The sequence below is a fragment of the Oryctolagus cuniculus genome, chromosome 3, assembly GCF_964237555.1.
Source record: "Oryctolagus cuniculus chromosome 3, mOryCun1.1, whole genome shotgun sequence".
NCBI classification, from domain to species: Eukaryota; Metazoa; Chordata; class Mammalia; order Lagomorpha; family Leporidae; genus Oryctolagus; species Oryctolagus cuniculus.
The window spans coordinates 13,980,052-13,996,418 of NC_091434.1; the positions used below are offsets into that span (position 1 = coordinate 13,980,052).

At 38.7% G+C, this 16,367-nt stretch overlaps 1 pseudogene; it reads left to right on the plus strand.

Moving 5' to 3' along the window:
- The first annotated feature begins 12,986 nt into the window (after positions 1 to 12,986).
- On the plus strand, positions 12,987 to 15,515 carry LOC100339230 (heterogeneous nuclear ribonucleoprotein A3-like; annotated as a pseudogene).
- Positions 15,516 to 16,367: the final 852 nt, after the last annotated feature.

Below are 16,367 nucleotides of genomic sequence, written 5' to 3' on the forward strand. Positions count from 1 at the left end.
CAGAAAAATGATGATATTATGGACTGGGGATTTGACCTGTTAGTTAAGACACTTCTTGGGATACCTGCAACTCATATTAGAGCAATTGGATTTGAGCTCCAGTTCTTCTGCTTCTGATCCAGCTTCCTGCTAATGTACTCTTTTGGAGATAGCAGGCAGTGACTTAAATAGTTGGATTCCTGTCACTCACGTGGGTGATCAGTTTGAGTTTCCAGATCCTGGATTTGGCCTAGCTCCTGCTGTTGCAGGCATTTGAAGAATGAACTAGTGTGTGAGAGCTGTCTCTGTCTATCTCTCTCTCTCTCTATCTCTCTCTCTCTATATATATATACACACACACACACACACACATATATATGTATACATATATATATATATATGCTCTCCTAGCATTTCAAATAAATATTTTTGAAATCATGTTCTGTACCCTAAATTTTGTCACAGAGACTCACTGTGCCCTTTTTTGTCCACTTACCTGACTGAATCTCCAGGGACTAGCAGAGATGCTCTATAGTTTGCTCATCTTAATGATGATCAGAAGCCATCAAGCCATATTGACACATGTGTCGTCATCACTGAGCCCACATGCATGGAACTTGGTAGCTCTTCTACTGAAAGGGGTTTGAAAAGAAAAAATCAACAATCTGAATATCCAACTGGGACATTATAACAGAAGTCCCAGCAAGAGAGAGTGGAATCTTGGATAGGAGCAGTATCAGATTAGATGAAAAGAAGTAACAATATCCAGAATATGTCAGAATACAAACCAGTGAAAATTGATTAGACAACTTGAAGTTGGGAGAGTGTCACCCTGTCCCCTGAACTTCATATGCAATTGTCTTGTGTCACCTCTTGCCCATCGTGAATGGCCAGTAGTCCTCTCAAGGGTCCTGCAGATCTCCAGACCTTGAAGCTGTCAGAATGACCTCTCATAATCTGTTCCACTTTAACTCTGAATTCCTTCTCTCCTTGACATATCAGCCCCTATAATTTTCCTGAGTCCTTATCCCTGCACTTAGACCCACATGAAACAGAGTTCCATGTTCTTATTTTCTTAGAAACACCAATTCACTGGGCATCTACGTTATTACATATTAGATGCTAAGGGAAGCGTGAGGGAGACATATCAGGGAGTTAGGTAACAGAACTGGGCTCTCTAAAATATATCTTCTCTGGCAGGTCCGAGAAACTACTCGTTGTCCGGTATTTCTCCTCAGATTGCCTGCCTGATACCGTGTGGTTTGTCTCTTAATTTACCTTTTTCCCAACCATCCATTTTGTTTTATCTTCCCTAAAATTATTCTTTGCTTTCTCTTTGTCCACCTCAGTGTAGCAAGATCGTTATTAGAGTACTTCAGCTTCAAATTTAAATACATTAAAACTTTTTTCAAAAAGGCAAAACTTTTCCTTGAGTAGAATTCTATGGCCAGCTCTCAAACTATTGTTTTTCCAGTAAAACTAATGAAAACAGAAGGATGGAGCTGACATTGTGGCATACTGGGTAAACCTGTCACCTGTGACACCAGCATCCAGCATGGGTGCTAGTTTGAGTCCCAGCTGCTCTACTTTGAATCCAACTCCCTGCGAATGGCCCGGGCAAACAGCAGAAGACAGACCAAGTGTTTGGGTCCCTGCCATCCATGTGAGAGACTTGGATGAAGCTCCTAGCTCCCAGTTTCACCCTGGCTGTTTCAGCCACCTGGGGAGTGAATCAGCAGGTGGAAGATTCTCTATATATCTCTCTCTCCCTCCCTCCCTCCCACCTACTCTCCCTTCCTCCCTCTCTTTTCCTCCCTCTCTCTCACACACACTTTTAAATAATAACAAAACTTAAAAAATGGAGGGATTAGGACTAAAATCCAAATTTTGACACTTTCACAACTATGCAGATGTATGGTAGCAAGAGGTAAAATTTGACACTCTGTTCTTCCCACAATAGGGATGAAATTTATTTACTTTTGCCTGTTTGATAATCCTGTAGTTTTGCAAACTATAGTAATTTGTAGTTTCAGCACCTAAAGTCCTCATATTCTCTTCAACTTTCCATTGTTTTCCTTGGTGTCAAGCTGGATATTTAAAAGAATTTTTCCATATCCTTTTGATCCTGAGTTCACGCATCCTGATAAGAATATTTTGGCCGGCGCCGTGGCTCAATAGGCTAATCCTCCGCCTTGCGGCGCCAGCACACCAGGTTCTAGTCCCGGTCGGGGCGCCGGATTCTGTCCTGGTTGCCCCTCTTCCAGGCCAGCTCACTGCTATGGCCCGGGAGTGCAGTGGAGGATGACCCAAGTGCTTGGGCCCTGCACCCGCATGGAAGACCAGGATAAGTACCTGGCTCCTTGCTTTGGATCAGCGCCGTGCGCCGGCCGCAGCGCGCCAGGTGCGGCGGCCATTGGAAGGTGAACCAACAGCAAAAAGGAAGACCTTTCTCTCTGTCTCTCTCTCTCTCACTGTCCACTCTGCCTATCAAAAAAAAAAAAAAATTTAATAAAGAATATTTTTATTTTTCTTCAAGCAAAGTTCACAGACAATATGCCCTTGGTCATGTGCTACTCTTCCAAAATCTCACCTATATTCAGAATTTGACTTTTTCAAGTACTTGCATAAAATACAACTTATTTAAGGTAGCAGATACATCCTTTCCACCATGCCTTTCCTGTGGCAGATGGTTATGGGTATGTCTCCACATCCTCCAAGTTGCTATTTCTATCTCCTTTTCTGATACTCCCATTTCCTTTCAAACAGATCTTAGATGACTTTTATAAAGTTCAATTTTCTTCTTCAACTTGATCCCATGTCTCTTTCACATTTGTAAGGATAACTTCTTACTGGATAAGAATAGCATGGTTCTTTTTCTTTTCTTCCCCTCAGCTTCTATTTTCCACGAAACAAAATTTTTTGTGTGTAATTCAATTAGTATCACTAATTCCATTCTTGGTATCCCCATTCCTATGTCTAAGCAGCAGTTCTTTCTTCATATAGAAGGCAATCAGTTATTGCTGATGAAACAGACAACACCTGAATTATCATAGATCATCATAGCAGAAGCTCATTACCACTCATATCACAATCAGAATCTAGGTGAGTGGGTGTTGGACCACACAGCTTAGATTGTCATTTAAGGAAAAAAGATGTTAAAAAGGGAAATGTTAATAAAGGAGATTTTGGAAGAGTAGCACATGACCAAGGGCATATTGTCTGTGAACTTTTCTTGAAGAAAAATAAAAATATTATTTTTTAATTTTTTTTTATTTTTGACAGGCAGAGTGGACAGTGAGAAAGAGAGAGACAGAGAGAAAGGTCTTCCTTTTTGCTGTTGGTTCACCCTCCAAATGGAGTGTATGGAAACTCCAATTACCACTTCACAATTTTTGTTTTACAAATTTAAAATTGATAATAAAAAATGAAAACAGAGGAATAGAGAACTGCATAGGATGATTTTAAGAATCAGGATTAGAAATGATTTATAATATTTCTTTCCACATCACATTGGCTAAAAGTTAATTGATTATTCTTAATTTTACTTTAGGGAACCCTGGGATAAAAGGATGGGTGTGTGCATGTCTGAGAAATGGGATGTATGAGAAACACTAATTATCTCTGCAACAAATTCTCAATTCACCTCATCCTCAAAACTTCTTTTTTCTCTATCTTAGCACCACTATGGTTGGACACTTGCAATGTGGCTGGCCCAAGTTGAGATGTGCTGTGAGCCTAAAATACATACTGAGTTTCATAAAATTAAGAAAAAAAATATAAAATATCTCACTTGAAAAATTTTATATTGTTAACATGTTAAAGCAATAACATTTTGGACATATTTGTTTGAATAAAATATACTGCTAAAATTAATTCTACATGTTATTTTTATTTTGCTTTTTATTTAATGTGAGTAGCTGAAATTTAAAATTGAATGGATGTTTATTGGATGACATTGCTCTACAGATAAGGTGTTCTGGACACAAACTTTTGTTTAATTTTGTTTATTTTTGACAACAATTTCCTTGAAGTTTTTTTTTTTTTTTTACCTCAAAACACAAGAGCATGGTATAACTTCTTATAATAGCATCCCCATTCTTATACATTCATCAGTGATTTAGTCCTCTATAGTGTACAGAAATCTACTGTCTGGATTTCTGAAATCCATATCCAATGCTTATCTAATAAATATACAAGACCCAATTCAAAAGCAAAAGATTTTGGGCTGTTTCTGGTGTATCATAAACCAGCCACATGTATCCCAACAAAGTTCTAGAACCTAGATACAATTGGAAAAAGTATACAAAGGAGCATAACCCAAGGCAATCAACCAATACCACTTATGCTGGTTTGGTAATAATAACCTAAATAACAGAACATGGCACTCGGTAAGTACACGCATTCCTGCAACACAAAATATCCCATTGCTCTTGTTCCTTGAGCGTTGTCTGCCACAGCTCCAAAGTTAACTCATTTTCTTTATAATAGTACCATCTGGATCTGCTCTCTTGAAGCACAAGGTCATTGACCAGAGATGGTTGACAAATTCCTGATTTCTTCATGTGGCACTTGCTCCTCAATGACTCATTCCCTTGGAAATTAATTGAGCCTGCTGAAACTATAGCAAACATTAGAACCAGGGTAAATTTTGATGAGCCATGACAGTATTATGTCCATGTTCCTCAGCAATGGCCAATTTCAGCCCCAGATTGCACTCAGGATCACAGAAGATGCTAAAAGACATAGGAAATAATTGAAAGACACAATTTGGAATCCTTTTTTTTTCTGAATATCTATGTTACAATGAAAAAATGTTGCCAATCAGGCTGTATTTATATGGTTAAAACCAGAGGCCTGGCCGGCACCGTGGCTCAATAGGCTAATCCTCCGCCTTGCGGCGCCGGCACACTGGGTTCTAGTCCTGGTTGGGGTGCCGGATTCTGTCCCGGTTGCCCCTCTTCCAGGCCAGCTCACTGCTATGGCCCGGGAGTGCAGTGGAGGATGGCCCAAGTGCTTGGGCCCTGCACCCGCATGGGATACCAGGAGAAGCACCTGGCTCCTGGCTTTGGATCAGAGCGATGCGCCGGCCGCAGGGCACCAGCCGCGGCGGCCATTGGAGGGTGAACCAACGGCAAAGGAAGACAGGAAGACCAAAAAAACGAGGCCTAAGAGGTCTCCTGCCATACCCAATCCTAAACCCTACTGTTAGAGATTAACAAGCCCAGGTCAATTATGGTAAATGCAGTGAATCTATTAGCAAGTAATTGAAAGTGTATCTCTGTTGTAACAAAATATCTCTGCTGTTGTAACATGAAAGCAGCTGTAAGAAATATATATCTCAATAAAACTTTATTTATAAAAACATCTAAACTAGATTGGTAGTTGGGGTGAATGTTTGGCATAGTGTTAAGACATCATTTCGAACATTCAAATCCCATATGGGAGTGTCTGGTTCAAGTCCTGGCTCCTAAACTTTCAATCCACCTTCTTATGAGTGCTGGGATGCAGCGGATGATGGCTCAACTACTTGGGTTCCTGTCACTCATATATGAGATCCTAATTAAGTTCAGTACCCATAAATAAAAATATCAGTTGAGTATAATTTTTTCTGTCTTACTTATTTTTGTACATAAGCATTACTATTCAATTACTCATCTATTTTGTATTTTTATTTTTATACTTTTAAGAAGTACTAATATTGAATTACACACTAAACACTATACATTCAGTTATTCTATTCTGTTGGAGGCATAAATGTTAATTTGATTTCAGTCCACTTTTAACTGGCTATACTATGAACTTTATTTATTTATTTATTTATACTTCTTTAAACAACACTTGCCTCAGGGGAAATTTGTAATGAACGATAAACAGACTTAGTCTCAGTAGTTGGTGCACTTTCTAAAATAAAAATGGAAAGCATCAGGCATCAAATCATTAGAGGAGTCATTAGCAATAATGGAGAGCATGTGACAGCCCTATTTCTGTCATTGAAAATAAGGGCAAAATAATGTGTTCCAAGAGAATGATTTGAGAATAGTCTAAAAGTCAAAACTAGCTAATCAGCTATTTTTCCCTAGGTGGTAGAAATAATAATACAATTTCTTTCCTGTCATAGTACCAACAGAATAGAATAAATGCATTTCAAGCATCACCTGAAAGAAGAAACAGGAACAATTTAAAAGCATTCTCATTAAGTATAGTATGATTTCATTGTCCTTCAGCAAAACACATTTCCTATCAGGGAACTCTATGTCACTATTCTCTTGAAACTGCTTTTGAGAAGAAGGCATGAACAGCTAGAATAATTTCCTGGAAGTGATATACTATTTTCTTGCTATTTCTTTCCAGGTTATTCCATAAATTTCCTGGTCTTACCTAAAATTTAGAGTGCGGATATGACATTTATGAATTGAACTACAATCAGGAATGGAGTTATTTAAGAGAACCTTACTAAACGTCCTTTCACAAGACAGGATTTTGTGATGCAAATAAGTAGACCTTTATTAGTTATTTGGACTTGGAGAAAGATAGAAAAATGTTAGATCTTGGGTAGAAGATACTAATTAAGGACTATTATGAGGAAAAAGAATGAAAAGAGGAAAGAGAGGCAGCCAGAGGAGTTGTGAGAAATGGAGACTTTAGAACATAGCAATGTTGGAAAAACAGTTTGCTTTGGAGTTCCCCACTAGGATTAAAACTGGGGAAGTTGTAGATTCTGTCTAATAGAATAGCAAGCCAAAACAAATGGAGTTATTTTCACTCCTTGAAGCACAAATGGCGTCTCTTCAGATTCCAGGTTTAGGCTGTTCTAACATTTCTAGGGCAAGAAGATAAACAATAAAAAAAAAAGTTCCAATGGAAAGAAATTTTTGGTCAGCACCACGGCTTAGATATATATATATATAGATAGATAGATATAGATAGATAGATAGATATACACACACAGATATATATTCAGAGGTCAACTGATGTTGTTCTGGTCATCTAGTATCACTTTCTCCATTAACTAACAGTGATACAATTTCCTTTGCAGAGTTATACCTACCCACTCTCCACTCTGTGTTGGCTTGTTCATGTTGCAAATCCTGATGTCCTCTCACAATAAAAACCAAGGAGAACACTAGGGACTTTGGCAAACTATACCTCTTCCTGCCTAAAAAAGACCATGATGCACAACCATGATATACATAAACAATAGCAATTGTGAAGTGTTGCTTTTATGTCCTACCATTTTACCAAACTCTCTCTTGAGTTCCAATAGTCTTAATTGAGTCCTTTGGTTTTCCTATACACAGGACCATGTCATCTGCAAACAGGGATAATTTGACTTCCTCTTTTCCAATTTATATCCCCTTGATTTGTTTTTTTTTTTTTTTTTTTACCTAATGCTATGCCTAAAATTTTCAAATATTGAATAGCCATGGTGAAAGTGAGCATCTTTGTCCAGTTTTGTATCTATGAAGGTGAAGCAAAGACCATCCAAAATAAACAGAAATTAAAGAATATGTCACTACATATCCAGCCTTACAAATGATTCTTAAGAATGTGCTATACACAGGCCGACGCCGCGGCTCACCAGGCTAATCCTCCAGCTTGCGGCACTGGCACACCGGGTTCTAGTCCCAGTTGGGGCGCCAGATTCTGTCCCGGTTGCCCCTCTTCCAGGCCAGCTCTCTGCTGTGGCCAGGGAGTGCAGTGGAGGATGGTCCAAGTGCTTGGGCCCTGCACCCGCATGGAAGACCAGGATAAGTACCTGGCTCCTGCCATCAGATCAGTGCCGTGTGCTGGCCACAGTGCACCAGCCATGGTGGCCATTTGAGGGTGAACCAATGGCAAAAGGAAGACCTTTCTCTCTGTCTCTCTCACTGTCCACTCTGCCTGTCAAAAAAAAAAAAAAAAAAAAAGAATGTGCTATACACAGAAACAGAGCATGATAGTCATCATTATGAAAAAATGTGAATTCAGAAAATCTCCTAGTAAAAGTGCAAAGGAAATACAAAGCAAACCATAGAGATATTTATGGAAAAATGGTTGAACTAAATCGTTACTTAATAATAACCTTGGATATAAATGGCCTAAATTCTCCAATTAAAGATACAGAATGGCTGAATGGATTAAAAAATAAGACCCATCTCTGCTGCCTACAAGTGACACATTTCACAACAAAGATACATGAAAACGGAAAATGAAAGATGGTAAAAGATGTTCCATGTTATTGAAAAGCAAAAACAAGCAGATGTAGCCATCCTAATATCGGACAAAATAGACAAAATAGACCTTAACCAAAAAGTGCTAAAAGAAACAAAGAAGGGCATTATGTAATGATTATAGATCAATTTAATACAAAAATGTGACTATAAAATTCATATGCACCCAATGCCAAGGTGCCTAGCTATTTAAAACAAATGTTAGTGGATCTAAAAGGAGATATAGACTGTAATAAAACAGTAATGGGGGACTTCAACAACCCTACATTCATCAATGGACAGATCAACTAGACAAAAAATCAACAAAGAAACAATAGAACTATTCAATACTATGAACCAAATGGACCTAACTGATATCTACAGAACATTTCATCCCACAGTTAAAGAATACCCATTCTTTTCATCAGTGCATGGAACTTACTCTAGGATAGATCATGTGCTATGTGATAAAGCTAACTTCAACAAGTTCACAAAAATTGAAATCATACCATGTATCTTTTCTGACAACAATGGAATAAAGTAACAACATAAGAATCTCTAGAATACATGTAAGCACGTAAAGACTGAAAAACACACACTTCTAAATGAACAATGCATCATAGAAGAAATGGAAAGGGAAATTTAAAAATTCCTGGAAATGAATGAAGATGACAATAAATCATATCAAAACTTATGAGATACAGCAAAAGCAGTGTTAAGAGGGAATTTTAGGCCGGCGCCGCGGCTCACTAGGCTAATCCTCCGCCTTGCGGCGCCAGCACACCAGGTTCTAGTCCCGGTCAGGGCGCCGGATTCTGTCCCGGTTGCCCCTCTTCCAAGCCAGCTCTCTGCTGTGGCCAGGGAGTGCAGTGGAGAATGGCCCAGGTGCTTGGGCCCTGCACCCCATGGGAGACCAGGAAAAGCACCTGGCTCCTGGCTCCTGCCATCAGATCAGCATGGTGCGCCGGCCGCAGCGCGCTGGCTGTGGCGGCCATTGGAGGGTGAACCAACGGCAAAGGAAGACCTTTCTCTCTCTGTCTCTCTCTCACTGTCCACTCTGCCTGTCAAAAAATAAAAAAAAAAAAGAGGGAATTTTAGAGCAATTAATCTCTACATCAAGAAATTGGGAAGGCATCAAATAAATGAGCAATCAATGCATCTCAAGGACCTCAAAAAACCAGAACAAACCATACCCAACATTAGTAGGAGGAAAGAAATAATTAAAATTAGTGAAGAAGTACACAATTTTGAAACAAAAATAAAAGATCACTGAACCTGAGAGCTGGTTTTTTTTTTTTGAAAACATAAACAAAATTGATACACCATTAGCTCAAAAAAAGAGGAAGAAGACCGAAACCAATAAAATCAGAAATGATAAAGGAGATCTAAAAACAGGAACCACAGACATAAAATGAATCATTAGGAATTGCTACAAATAGCTGTATGCCAACAAACTGGAAAATCTAGAAGAAATGGATACAAACTGAAGAACAAACACTATAAGATTATCTCAATAGATGCAGAGAAACATTTGATAAAATACAATATACTTTCATGATAAATCAAAACCTTAAGCAAATTGGGTATAGAGGGAACATTTCTCAATACAATTAACACAATATATGACAAGTCCACAGCCAGCATAATATTTAATAGGGAAATGTTGGAAGCATTTCCACTAATATCCAGAACCAAAACATGGATGCTTTGTCTCTTGAAGGGATGATGCTATTTCAGGAAGGCAGTTGTTTGTCAGCATGTTTATCTGTTGGAGCATCAGGAGAGGCAGAAACTAGGACAGCTTAGATGAAGGCAAACTCAGCCTCTCTTCCCATCAGTGTGTTGTGAGCCTGAAAACTACCTCAAGTCAGAAATGAGGTAAACCTTTATGACTCTATTCCCTCACCATCCTTATTATGTGCCCTTGATCCCTTATGATGGTATATATTGAACGAGAATCTTGTCTGCATGTCTCTTAGGCTTTAAACAAAGCCAGATTCTATTAGCTATCTCCATAGTTTTCTGCAGGAAACCCAGGCTGGCTGTTAGTTTGATTTTGGTGCTCATTATATCTTGCTTCCAGAATACAAAAGATGCCACACCCACCTGTATTATTTCGGGACTGTGTTGTTTATTTTGTCATGAATTCTAGTTCTATTACATCACCCCCTTACTAACATTATTGCCTCTATGTGCAGGAGACAGATACCATTAAAATAGATACTCCATGAGAGTGATATCCCTCTCATCTGTGTGTTCTAATATTGGTAAACAAAGTGTCCCAAGACCCTCTCAAAGAACGTAGTGTATTTTCTGCCCTTAAATAGTATATCTACACTAGCACGCCCACCCTTGGAGACTTATAGCACATAGCACTTATGGAATTTCTTCTTTTGATGCAATGTGTCTCATTTTCTCCAATACTCCCAAGTGCCAATAAAGCAGTATATTTGCAATATTTCCTAGAGTCCTTTATAAACTGTAAAATTCTATATCATAATAATTATCATAACAATAAATATTCCATTACACAACTTTATATTCTGCCTTCCCAACTCAGTACCATGATCTGGGACTGTCAAGATCCAGACCCATATGTGTATTTGGGCCTCAGCTTTCATATTTTGACTAGGTTCTGCAACACTTTCAAGAAATAACATTTCTCTCCTTTAGCAAAATACACTAAAATATACTGACAAGATTATAGTGTGATAACCTGTTATTAATCTGGCACCCAGCAGGAAACATGGAGAAAGATCACAATTTGCCTTGTGTCAGCTTCTATATCCTCAGGCAGGTAGAGAGCAGAAGCTGTTAATTGACAGCAGTGGGCCATTTCTGTAGGCCCAGTGAATTCTGGATTCTTGGGGATTCAAGATTCTAGTCTCATCAATTCAAGCATCCTCATTACAATTGTCATTTCTAGACATTCCTAACTATGGCCCTGACCTTGCAATAACAGATATGCAAAAGAAGAACATTTGAGCTTTTCTATAGCTTTGTTACTCTTATCATTATATCCAGGCCTGACTCTCAGGTTTGTTTTTTGTTTTTTGTTTTTTTTTTTTTTTTTTTTTTTTTGGCCTCCAGCTGCAAAATCGGGGACTCATTTTTACGTTAAATTGTTGATTCATCACCATCAGTTTTCATTGACTTTGCCCTATGCATCAATAGTTCTCTGATTCATTGCCTTTATAACTGCTATTTGCCCATACCTCCCTAACCTATGAGGTTTTGCAGCAGTTTTTGCATTACCATACCCAGCATCCCGTTCAAGTTTTTCCCAGAGATCATTTTTACAACTGTTCTGTTAGAGCATATCTACATATATCCACCTGCCAGTGAAGCAATCCACGTTGGCAAAGGATGACCCAGATTTAAATTTCTGTTTTTGAATCTGTTCCTTAGAACTACCTTGGGATAGAACATATTAGTCTGGTTTCCCAAGACATGGACTCTGAGACAGATTTTCATGCAGTAAATTTTCTGGGAAGTGCTTGCCAAAACGACACTTCAAAATGAGTAAGGAAAGAAGGGTTGACCAGAAGATGAAATTCAGTGCAATGTACTTTCAAAAAGGTTACATATAATACCACAGAGGTACTCCAGGTAGAGGAGCCTAAAAAGTTTTCCAAGGCAAAGGGCATACTCTGTGCAACCCTACATTAACTGGTAATGGCTGCAGCCTGCCCCTAGGGCAGTATAATCTTTCTGAGAATCTTGCACCCTCCAACGCTCTACACAACCAATGACTCAATCCTGAAGGATGATTTTGGAGGCATCACAGCATCTATCATGATTATGTACATCACACTCTGGAGAGCTATAGATTTGGAGTTCAAAAAATGTTTTTATTTGCATTAGATATAGCAACGACTAGACAAATGACTGGAGGAGATACTTAACTGGTCTTGTTTTTTATTTCCTCCCTTGTAGAAAATAATATATACTTACTTTTATTTATAAACTTCATCTTGGTTATTTTCATATAATAATTCTTACAGATATATTGCAAACTTATCTGTCAAAGTCCCATTAGTTTTAAAATTCTGCTAATATTATATATAAAATGAATATAAATATATGTATTAATTTAGAAGGCAATTTTATCACATCTAGGCTGGTTTGCTGGACTTCTCTATCACTCTCTGTCTGTATATTTGGATCTCTCTCTTTCTCTTGTATGAGAAATCAGTCTTACTGTCTCTTTTCTTTCAGATAATGTAGTCAATTCAGGCTGCCATTAAATACCATAGACAGCATGCCTTGGTAGCAACAGAAATTGTTTCCTCAGAGTTCTGTAGGCTGGAAGTTTGAGATCAGGGTGCTGGCATGGGCCTTCTGAGCTGCAGACACCTCATTGGATTCTGACATTGTGAAAAGAGAGCAGCAGGCAAGCTCTCCAGAGTCCCTTACGGTGGAGCTCTATGTCCATTGACAAGGGTTCAACCGTCATAGCCTAATTCCCTCCCGAAAATATTTCAACGTACAAATTTTGGGGGAATCAACCTTCAATCCATTGCATAAAGACTTCAATTAAGTTTTGGAATTGCAATGAGAATCTCTAAAAAATTTTTAAGCTGCCATAGAGGTAAGTAAAATCTAATTCTTAACCTGCAACTTAGTAAGTTTAAATTTTGAATGTAACAAAACTATTTTCATTATTCTAGGAAGAAAAATTTAATTTATAAAGAATAAGACCTCATATCTTCAAATTTATCACTTACCATAAATATTTTCTTATACTAAAACACTTCAGCCTCTTCCCTCTGGATCCCATATGGAACTCGAGTTGGAAGAGGTGAATTTGGTCTCAAAATGGAGGTAAAGCAGCCGCCTGATGGCCCACCACCCAAGTCCTGACGTCGCCCGTGCTGCCTAGGGGAGGAAGGAAGTTACACAATGGAACCAGAGCAGTTGAGGAAACTGTTTATTGGTGGTCTGAGCTTTGAAACAATAGATGATAATTGGAGAGAACATTGTGAGAAATGGGTCACACACACAGATTGTGTGGTAAAGAGAGGCCCCCCCAAATTAAACATTCCAGGGGCTTTGGTTTTGTGACTTACTCTTTTTTTTAAGATTTATTTATTTATTTGAAAGTCAGAGTTACACAGAGAGAGAAGGAGAAGCAGAGAGAGAGAAGTCTTCCATCCATTGGTTCACTCCTCAGTTGACCTCAACAGCCGGAGCTGCGCTGATCCAGAGTCAGGAGCCAGGAGCTTCTTCGGGTCTCCCACACAGGTGCAGGGGCCCAAAGGCTTGGGCCACCTTCCACTGCTTTCCCAGGCCATAGCAAAGAGCTGAATCAAAAGTGGAGCAGCCGGGAATGAACTGGCACCCATATGGCATACTGGCACTGCAGATGGTGGCTTTACCTGCTATGCCACAATGCTGGCCTCTGTGACTTATTCTTGTGTTGAAGAGGTGGATGCAGCAATGTGTGCTCCATCACACAAGGTTGATGGGCGTGTTGTAGAACCAATGAGAGCTGTTTCTAGAGAGGATTCGATAAAACCTAGTGCCCATCTATCAGTGAAGAAGATCTTTGGTGGTGGTATTAAAGAAGATACAGAGGAATATAATTGGACAGACTACTTTGAGAAGTACGGCAAGATTGAAGCCATAGAAGTTATGGAAGACAGGCAGAGTGGGAAAAGAAGAAGGATTTGCTTTTGTAACTTTTGATGCTCATGATACAGTTGATAGAATAGTTGTTCATAAATACTACACTATTTACGGGCATAGTGGTGAAGTGAAAAAGGTCCTTTCTAAACAAAAGATGCAGTCTGTTGCTAGGTCACTAAGTGGCCCTGGAGGGGGATCCGGTGTGAGGACAGCTCTTTAGGATGGGGAGGCTTGTGTCCAGACTCGGTTGCAGTAAACAACTTGCTGCTTAGTGACCTTCTTCTGTTCCCTGGAACTTGGCCAGTTCCTGGGCGGAGAACAAGGCAGAGAATGGCATGTCCTTGGGCGGAGTCTGAAGAGCATCTTGAAATATGCCTGTTGCCCCGGCTCTCCGGCCAAGGTCCGGGACTGGAGGCACTGCTTGCCATGAATCCCGGCAATGAGCCACCTTTTGTTCTTGGGGCTTTAAAAGGGAGCCGGAGCAAGCCTCTGCTGCTGCCGCTGTTTCATCCCTAGAGAACACACAGTGAAGCTGAACGTTGCATGTGCCCGTGATGATTACTGATGTTTGATTCTCAGTATTGATACTTCTCCGGTGCTGCGTGAAGATTGCCTAGTGGTAAATTCCCGGGTTAAGTCCCCTACTCTTAGGGGCTTCCCCCACCCCATCCTTTCTTTCTCTCTCTCTTTCTATCCTGCTTAAAATTTGCTACTTAAGTAAACTGCTTGTTTCTTTATACTACAAGGCTTGCAGTGTATTTCTTGCAGATCAAACTGAAAGTAACCAGGTCTGAGCACAGCAGATGGCTGAAAAATAATTTGCCGTCACATCTGGCAAATATATGGGCTGTGGAGGGAACTTAGGAGGTGGTAGAGGTAATTTTGGCTTTGGCAGGAACTTGAGTGGAAAAGGAGGCTTGGCTGGTAGAGGTGGTGGCCCCAGAGGAAGTTATGGAGGAGGTGATGGTGGCAACTTTGGTGGTGGTCCTGGTTATAGCAGCAGAAGAGGCTTTGGGGGTACAGAATCTGGATATGGAAACCAAGATGGCAGATGTAGTAGAGGAGCATATGATGGCTACACTGAAGGAGAGGATTTTGGAGGTGGTAACTATGGTGGTGGTGGTAGAAACCACAATGATTTTGGTAATTATAATGGACAACAGCAATCAAATTATGGACCCATGAAAGGGAGCAGTTTTGCTGGAAGAAGCTTGGGCAGTCCCTATGGTGGTGGTTATGGATCTGGTGGTGGAAGTGGTGAATATGGTAGATGGAGGTTCTAAAAACAGCAGAAATGAGCTACAGTTCTCAGCAGTGGAGAGAGTAAGGTGTTGTCAGGAAAGATGCAAGTTACTTTGAGACACTTGTCCCAAGTGCATTAGAGGAACTATACAAATCTGCCACAGAAGGAATGATGATCCATAGTCAGAAAAGTTACTGCAGCTTAAACAGAAAACTCTTCTTGTTCAGTACTATCATAGCCACAGTTTGTAAAATGTGTAGCGATTGATTAATACAGTGAATTGTCAGTAAGATGTACATTCCTAAAGTCATGTATCTGTTGTAGCTTTGTCTTTTCTTTTATCTTTTCATTACATCAGATATATTGCCCTGTAAATTGTGGTAGTGGTACCGGGAATAAAAAATTAAGGAATCTTTAGCTTTCAATATTTGTGTAGTTCAGTTTTTCTGAATTTTAGTGCAAAAAATTTGACATAATGCAGCTTTGAAGGTGTTTCCTTGAAAGTTACCAAGTAAAGAAGATCATTGTTAATTATTTTTATATGAATTTTGCTAATGTTTACTGTAAAGAAATGCTTACTGACTTGAGGGTGAAGGGGAATCTATTCTCCTCATTTCCAAACCATGATGTGAATGGTCACTGACATGTGGAGAGAATACATATTTGATTGTATTGTGTGTTTTATATAAATAGGTTTGTCATTTAAATTAGCATATTTGTGAATTTAATAGCTTTTAGATTACCTTCAAAAGAAAAATCTCAAAATCTGTGCCCCCAAAAATCTCATTCATGCATGTATTTAAATCCTCCCAATTGTATTGTTTTGAATTGATATTTTTTCTCACTAGAATATTTATTTCTTGACTCTTTAATTTTCTTTCTTCAGTTCAAATACTAATTTTCTTCTTTTAATTTTCTTGTTGAATAATGAAAACCACAAATTTTTCTCAGAATTTAGTTTAATCTTCAATTTTGAGATATATGTGCATATTATCATTTTTCTTACTGATTTACCAAAACGATATTTTACTTAAACACTTAATTTTCAAATGGCAGGGACTTTTTAAATATCTTAAACTTTTACATTAATTTGAATGTTATCATATTTTTCTAAAGGGTTTATAAAATTTCTAAATTTTGAAATATGTTAAGATTTATTAAACTAATAGAATATTAATATTATCTATTTTAAGCTGTTATATGGATATCTGAATAGAATGCATAGCCTCTGCTTCAAGATATACATCTATTAAATGTTATAAATTTTATTATCACATTTTCTATACTCATTCTTTTCATTCAATCCATCAAAGATAGTGATATGATAA